Source organism: Haliaeetus albicilla, unplaced genomic scaffold (assembly GCF_947461875.1).
Source record: "Haliaeetus albicilla unplaced genomic scaffold, bHalAlb1.1 scaffold_99, whole genome shotgun sequence".
Classification (NCBI taxonomy): domain Eukaryota; kingdom Metazoa; phylum Chordata; class Aves; order Accipitriformes; family Accipitridae; genus Haliaeetus; species Haliaeetus albicilla.
The window spans coordinates 176,558-184,120 of NW_027212536.1; positions in this window are offsets into that span (position 1 = coordinate 176,558).

Here is a 7,563-nt window from a genome sequence, read left to right on the forward strand (position 1 = left end):
AGCCCGGATGCCCAGTGCTGTTGTGCCTGTAGGTAGGGCACCTTGGGAAGGGGAAGAGCAGCAAGAGCTTTCAGGGCTGGGCCCTTCCCTGTGGGAGAAGGAGCCGGACGTTTGCCTTTTCGGAAAGAGTCTCTGCCGAGGCCGAGGGCCATGAGATGTTCCGTCTCTGGGAAAGCCCGGATGCCCAGTGCTGTTGTGCCTGTAGGTAGGGCGCCAAGGGAAGGGGAAGAGCAGCAAGAGCTTTCAGGGCTGGGCCCTTCCCTGTGGGAGAAGGAGCCTGACGTTTGCCTTTTCGGAAAGAGGCTCTGCCGAGGCCGAGGGCCATGAGATGTTCCGTGTCTGGGAAAGCCCGGATGCCCAGTGCTGTTGTGCCTGTAGGTAGGGCGCCAAGGGAAGGGGAAGAGCAGCAAGAGCTTTCAGGGCTGGGCCCTTCCCTGTGGGAGAAGGAGCCGGACGTTTGCCTTTTCGGAAAGAGGCTCTGCCGAGGTCGAGGGCCATGAGATGTTCCGTCTCTGGGAAAGCCCGGATGCCCAGTGCTGTTGTGCCTGTAGATAGGGCGGCAAGGGAAGGGGAAGAGCAGCAAGAGCTTTCAGGGCTGGGCCCTTCCCTGTGGGAGAATAGCCGGAAGTTTGCCTTTTCGGAAAGAGGCTCTGCCGAGACCGAGGGCCAAGAGATGTTCCGTCTCTGGGAAAGCCCGGATGGCCAGTGCTGTTGTGCCTGTAGATAGGGCGCCAAGGGAAGGGGAAGAGCAGCAAGAGCTTTCAGGGCTGGGCCCTTCCCTGTGGGAGAAGGAGCCGGACGTTTGCCTTTTCGGAAAGAGGCTCTGCCGAGACCGAGGGCCATGAGATGTTCCGTCTCTGGGAAAGCCCAGATCCCCAGTGCTGTTGTGCCTGTAGATGGGGCGCCTTGGGAATGGGAAGAGCAGCAAGAGCTTTCAGGGCTGGGCCCTTCCCTGTGGGAGAAGGAGCCGGAAGTTTGCCTTTTCAGAAAGAGGCTCTGCCGAGGCCGAGGGCCATGAGATGTTCCGTCTCTGGGAAAGCCCGGATGCCCAGTGCTGTTGTGCCTGTAGATAGGGCGCCAAGGGAAGGGGAAGAGCAGCAAGAGCTTTCAGGGCTGGGCCCTTCCCTGTGGGAGAAGGAGCCGGACGTTTGCCTTTTCGGAAAGAGGCTCTGCCGAGGCCGAGGGCCATGAGATGTTCCGTCTCTGGGAAAGCCCGGATGCCCAGTGGTGTTGTGCCTGTAGATAGGGCGCCAAGGGAAGGGGAAGAGCAGCAAGAGCTTTCAGGGCTGGGCACTTCCCTGTGGGAGAAGGAGCCGGACGTTTGCCTTTTCGGAAAGAGGCTCTGCCGAGGCTGAGGGCCATGAGATGTTCCGTCTCTGGGAAAGCCCGGATGGCCAGTGCTGTTGAGCCTGTACATAGGGCACCAAGGGAAGGGGAAGAGCAGCAAGAGCTTTCAGGGCTGGGCCCTTCCCTGTGGGAGAAGGAGCCGGACGTTTGCCTTTTCGGAAAGAGGCTCTGCCGAGGCCTAGCGCCATGAGATGTTCCGTCTCTGGGAAAGCCCGGATCCCCAGTGCTGTTGTGCCTGTAGATAGGGCGCCTTGGGAAGGGGAAGAGCAGCAAGAGCTTTCAGGGCTGGGCCCTTCCCTGTGGGAGAAGGAGACGGACATTTGCCTTTTCGGAAAGAGGCTCTGCCGAGACCGAGGGCCATGAGATGTTCCTTGTCTGGGAAAGCCCGGATGCCCAGTGCTGTTGTGCCTGTAGGTAGGGCGGCAAGGGAAGGGGAAGAGCAGCAAGAGCTTTCAGGGCTGGGCCCTTCCCTGTGGGAGAAGGAGCCGGACGTTTGCCTTTTCGGAAAGAGGCTCTGCCGAGGCCGAGGGCCATGAGATGTTCCGTCTCTGGGAAAGCCCGGATGCCCAGTGGTGTTGTGCCTGTAGATAGGGCGCCAAGGGAAGGGGAAGAGCAGCAAGAGCTTTCAGGGCTGGGCCCTTCCCTGTGGGAGAAGGAGCCGGACGTTTGCCTTTTCCGAAAGAGGCTCTGCCGAGACCGAGGGCCAAGAGATATTCCGTGTCTGGGAAAGCCCGGATGGCCAGTGCTGTTGTGCCTGTAGGTAGGGCGCCAAGGGAAGGGGAAGAGCAGCAAGAGCTTTCAGGGCTGGGCCCTTCCCTGTGGGAGAAGGAGCCGGACGTTTGCCTTTTCGGAAAGAGGCTCTGCCGAGGCCGAGGGCCATGAGATGTTCCGTCTCTGGGAAAGCCCGGATCCCCAGTGCTGTTGTGCCTGTAGGTAGGGCGCCAAGGGAAGGGGAAGAGCAGCAAGAGCTTTCAGGGCTGGGCCCTTCCCTGTGGGAGAAGGAGCCGGTCGTTTGCCTTTTCGGAAAGAGGCTCTGCCGAGGCCGAGGGCCATGAGATGTTCCGTGTCTGGGAAAGCCCGGATCCCCCGTGCTGTTGTGCCTGTAGGTAGGGCGGCAAGGGAAGGGGAAGAGCAGCAAGAGCTTTCAGGGCTGGGCCCTTCCCTGTGGGAGAAGGAGCCGGACGTTTGCCTTTTCAGAAAGAGGCTCTGCCAAGAATGAGGGCCATGAGATGTTCCGTGTCTGGGAAAGCCCGGATGCCCAGTGCTGTTGTGCCTGTAGATAGGGCGCCTTGGGAAGGGGAAGAGCAGCAAGAGCTTTCAGGGCTGGGCCCTTCCCTGTGGGAGAAGGAGCCGGACGTTTGCCTTTTCGGAAAGAGGCTCTGCCGAGGCCTAGCGCCATGAGATGTTCTGTCTCTGGGAAAGCCCGGATGCCCAGTGCTGTTGTGCCTGTAGGTAGGGCGCCTTGGGAAGGGGAAGAGCAGCAAGAGCTTTCAGGGCTGGGCCCTTCCCTGTGGGAGAAGGAGCCGGACGTTTGCGTTTTCGGAAAGAGGCTCTGCCGAGGCCGAGGGCCATGAGATGTTCCTTGTCTGGGAAAGCCCAGATGCCCAGTGCTGTTGTGCCTGTAGATAGGGCGCCTTGGGAAGGGGAAGAGCAGCAAGAGCTTTCAGGGCTGGGCCCTTCCCTGTGGGAGAAGGAGCCGGACGTTTGCCTTTTCGGAAAGAGGCTCTGCCGAGGCCGAGGGCCATGAGATGTTCCATCTCTGGGAAAGCACGGGTCCCCAGTGCTGTTGTGCCTGTAGATAGGCCACCAAGGGAAGGGGAAGAGCAGCAAGAGCTTTCAGGGCTGGGCCCTTCCCTGTGGGAGAAGGAGCCGGACGTTTGCCTTTTCCGAAAGAGGCTCTGCCGAGGCCGAGGGCCATGAGATGTTCCTTGTCTGGGAAAGCCCGGATCCCCCGTGCTGTTGTGCCTGTAGATAGGGCGCCAAGGGAAGGGGAAGAGCAGCAAGAGCTTTCAGGGCTGGGCCCTTCCCTGTGGGAGAAGGAGCCGGACGTTTGCCTTTTCGGAAAGAGGCTCTGCCGAGGCCGAGGGCCATGAGATGTTCCGTGTCTGGGAAAGCCCGGATGCCCAGTGCTGTTGTGCCTGTAGATAGGGCACCAAGGGAAGGGGAAGAGCAGCAAGAGCTTTCAGGGCTGGGCCCTTCCCTGTGGGAGAAGGAGCTGGACGTTTGCCTTTTCGGAAAGAGGCTCTGCCGAGGCCGAGGGCCATGAGATGTTCTGTCTCTGGGAAAGCACGGATTCCCAGTGCTGTTGTGCCTGTAGATAGGGCACCAGGGGAAGGGGAAGAGCAGCATCAGCTTTCAGGGCTGGGCCCTTCCCTGTGGGAGAAGGAGCCGGACGTTTGCCTTTTCGGAAAGAGGCTGTGCCGAGGCCGAGGGCCATGAGATGTTCCGTCTCTGGGAAAGCCCGGATGCCCAGTGCTGTTGTGCCTGTAGATAGGGCGGCAAGGGAAGGGGAAGAGCAGCAAGAGCTTTCAGGGCTGGGCCCTTCCCTGTGGGAGAAGGAGCCGGACGTTTGCCTTTTCGGAAAGAGGCTCTGCCGAGGCCTAGGGCCATGAGATGTTCCTTGTCTGGGAAAGCCCGGATGCCCAGTGCTGTTGTGCCTGTAGGTAGGGCGCCTTGGGAAGGGGAAGAGCAGCAAGAGCTTTCAGGGCTGGGCCCTTCCCTGTGGGAGAAGGAGCCGGACGTTTGCCTTTTCGGAAAGAGGCTCTGCCGAGGCCGAGGGCCATGAGATGTTCCGTCTCTGGGAAAGCCCGGATGCGCAGTGCTGTTGTGCCTGTAGGTAGGGCGCCAAGGGAAGGGGAAGAGCAGCAAGAGCTTTCAGGGCTGGGCCCTTCCCTGTGGGAGAAGGAGCCGGACGTTTGCCTTTTCGGAAAGAGGCTCTGCCGAGGCCGAGGGCCATGAGATGTTCTGTCTCCGGGAAAGCCCGGATGCCCAGTGCTGTTGTGCCTGTAGGTAGGGCGCCAAGGGAAGGGGAAGAGCAGCAAGAGCTTTCAGGGCTGGGCCCTTCCCTGTGGGAGAAGGAGCCGGACGTTTGCCTTTTCGGAAAGAGGCTCTGCCGAGGCCGAGGGCCATGAGATGTTCCGTCTCTGGGAAAGCCCGGATGCCCAGTGCTGTTGTGCCTGTAGGTAGGGCGGCAAGGGAAGGGGAAGAGCAGCAAGAGCTTTCAGGGCTGGGCCCTTCCCTGTGGGAGAAGGAGCCGGACGTTTGCCTTTTCGGAAAGAGGCTGTGCCGAGGCCGAGGGCCATGAGATGTTCCGTGTCTGGGAAAGCCCGGATGCCCAGTGCTGTTGTGCCTGTAGATAGGGCGGCAAGGGAAGGGGAAGAGCAGCAAGAGCTTTCAGGGCTGGGCCCTTCCCTGTGGGAGAAGGAGCCGGACGTTTGCCTTTTCGGAAAGAGGCTCTGCCGAGGCCGAGGGCCATGAGATGTTCCATCTCTGGGAAAGCCCGGATGGCCAGTGCTGTTGTGCCTGTAGATAGGGTGCCTTGGGAAGGGGAAGAGCAGCAAGAGCTTTCAGGGCTGGGCCCTTCCCTGTGGGAGAAGGAGCCGGACGTTTGCCTTTTCGGAAAGAGGCTCTGCCGAGGCCGAGGGCCATGAGATGTTCCGTGTCTGGGAAAGCCTGGATGGCCAGTGCTGTTGTGCCTGTAGATAGGGCGCCTTGGGAAGGGGAAGAGCAGCAAGAGCCTTCAGGGCTGGGCCCTTCCCTGTGGGAGAAGGAGCCGGACGTTTGCCTTTTCGGAAAGAGGCTCTGCCGAGGCCGAGGTCCATGAGATGTTCCGTCTCTGGGAAAGCCCGGATCCCCAGTGCTGTTGTGCCTGTAGATAGGGTGCCAAGGGAAGGGGAAGAGCAGCAAGAGCTTTCAGGGCTGGGCCCTTCCCTGTGGGAGAAGGAGCCGGACGTTTGCCTTTTCGGAAAGAGGCTCTGCCGAGGCCGAGGGCCATGAGATGTTCCGTCTCTGGGAAAGCCCGGATGCCCAGTGCTGTTGTGCCTGTAGATAGGGCGCCAAGGGAAGGGGAAGAGCAGCAAGAGCTTTCAGGGCTGGGCCCTTCCCTGTGGGAGAAGGAGCCGGAAGTTTGCCTTTTCGGAAAGAGGCTCTGCCGAGACCGAGGGCCATGAGATGTTCTGTGTCTGGGAAAGCCCGGATGGCCAGTGCTGTTGTGCCTGTAGATAGGGCGCCTTGGGAAGGGGAAGAGCAGCAAGAGCTTTCAGGGCTGGGCCCTTCCCTGTGGGAGAAGGAGCCGGACATTTGCCTTTTCGGAAAGAGGCTCTGCCGAGGCCGAGGGCCATGAGATGTTCCGTCTCTGGGAAAGCACGGATCCCCAGTGCTGTTGTGCCTGTACATAGGGCACCAAGGGAAGGGGAAGAGCAGCAAGAGCTTTCAGGGCTGGGCCCTTCCCTGTGGGAGAAGGAGCCGGACGTTTGCCTTTTCGGAAAGAGGCTCTGCCGAGGCTGAGGGCCATGAGATGTTCCGTCTATGGGAAAGCCCGGATGCCCAGTGCTGTTGTGCCTGTAGGTAGGGTGACTTGGGAAGGGGAAGAGCAGCAAGAGCTTTCAGGGCTGGGCCCTTCCCTGTGGGAGAAGGAGCCGGACGTTTGCCTTTTCGGAAAGAGGCTCTGCCGAGGCCGAGGGCCATGAGATGTTCCGTCTCTGGGAAAGCCCGGATGCCCAGTGCTGTTGTGCCTGTAGATAGGGCGGCAAGGGAAGGGGAAGAGCAGCAAGAGCTTTCAGGGCTGGGCCCTTCCCTGTGGGAGAAGGAGCCGGACGTTTGCCTTTTCGGAAAGAGGCTCTGCCGAGGCCGAGGGCCATGAGATGTTCCACCTCTGGGAAAGCCCGGATGGCCAGTGCTGTTGTGCCTGTAGATAGGGTGCCAAGGGAAGGGGAAGAGCAGCAAGAGCTTTCAGGGCTGGGCCCTTCCCTGTGGGAGAAGGAGCCGGACGTTTGCCTTTTCGGAAAGAGGCTCTGCCGAGGCCGAGGGCCATGAGATGTTCCGTGTCTGGGAAAGCCTGGATGCCCAGTGCTGTTGTGCCTGTAGATAGGGCGCCTTGGGAAGGGGAAGAGCAGCAAGAGCTTTCAGGGCTGGGCCCTTCCCTGTGGGAGAAGGAGCCGGACGTTTGCCTTTTCGGAAAGAGGCTCTGCCGAGGCCGAGGTCCATGAGATGTTCCGTCTCTGGGAAAGCCCGGATGCGCAGTGCTGTTGTGCCTGTAGGTAGGGCGCCAAGGGAAGGGGAAGAGCAGCAAGAGCTTTCAGGGCTGGGCCCTTCCCTGTGGGAGAAGGAGCCGGACGTTTGCCTTTTCGGAAAGAGGCTCTGCCGAGGCCGAGGGCCATGAGATGTTCCGTCTCTGGGAAAGCCCGGATGCCCAGTGCTGTTGTGCCTGTAGATAGGGCGCCTTGGGAAGGGGAAGAGCAGCAAGAGCTTTCAGGGCTGGGCCCTTCCCTGTGGGAGAAGGAGCCGGACGTTTGCCTTTTCGGAAAGAGGCTCTGCCGAGACCGAGGGCCATGAGATGTTCTGTGTCTGGGAAAGCCCGGATGGCCAGTGCTGTTGTGCCTGTAGATAGGGCGCCTTGGGAAGGGGAAGAGCAGCAAGAGCTTTCAGGGCTGGGCCCTTCCCTGTGGGAGAAAGAGCCGGACATTTGCCTTTTCGGAAAGAGGCTCTGCCGAGGCCGAGGGCCATGAGATGTTCCGTCTCTGGGAAAGCACGGATCCCCAGTGCTGTTGTGCCTGTACATAGGGCACCAAGGGAAGGGGAAGAGCAGCAAGAGCTTTCAGGGCTGGGCCCTTCCCTGTGGGAGAAGGAGCCGGACGTTTGCCTTTTCGGAAAGAGGCTCTGCCGAGGCCGAGGGCCATGAGATGTTCCGTCTCTGGGAAAGCCCGGATGCCCAGTGCTGTTGTGCCTGTAGATAGGGCGCCAAGGGAAGGGGAAGAGCAGCAAGAGCTTTCAGGGCTGGGCCCTTCCCTGTGGGAGAAGGAGCCGGACGTTTGCCTTTTCGGAAAGAGGCTCTGCCGAGGCCGAGGGCCATGAGATGTTCCGTGTCTGGGAAAGCCCGGATGCCCAGTGCTGTTGTGCCTGTAGATAGGGCGGCAAGGGAAGGGGAAGAGCAGCAAGAGCTTTCAGGGCTGGGCCCTTCCCTGTGGGAGAAGGAGCCGGACGTTTGCCTTTTCGGAA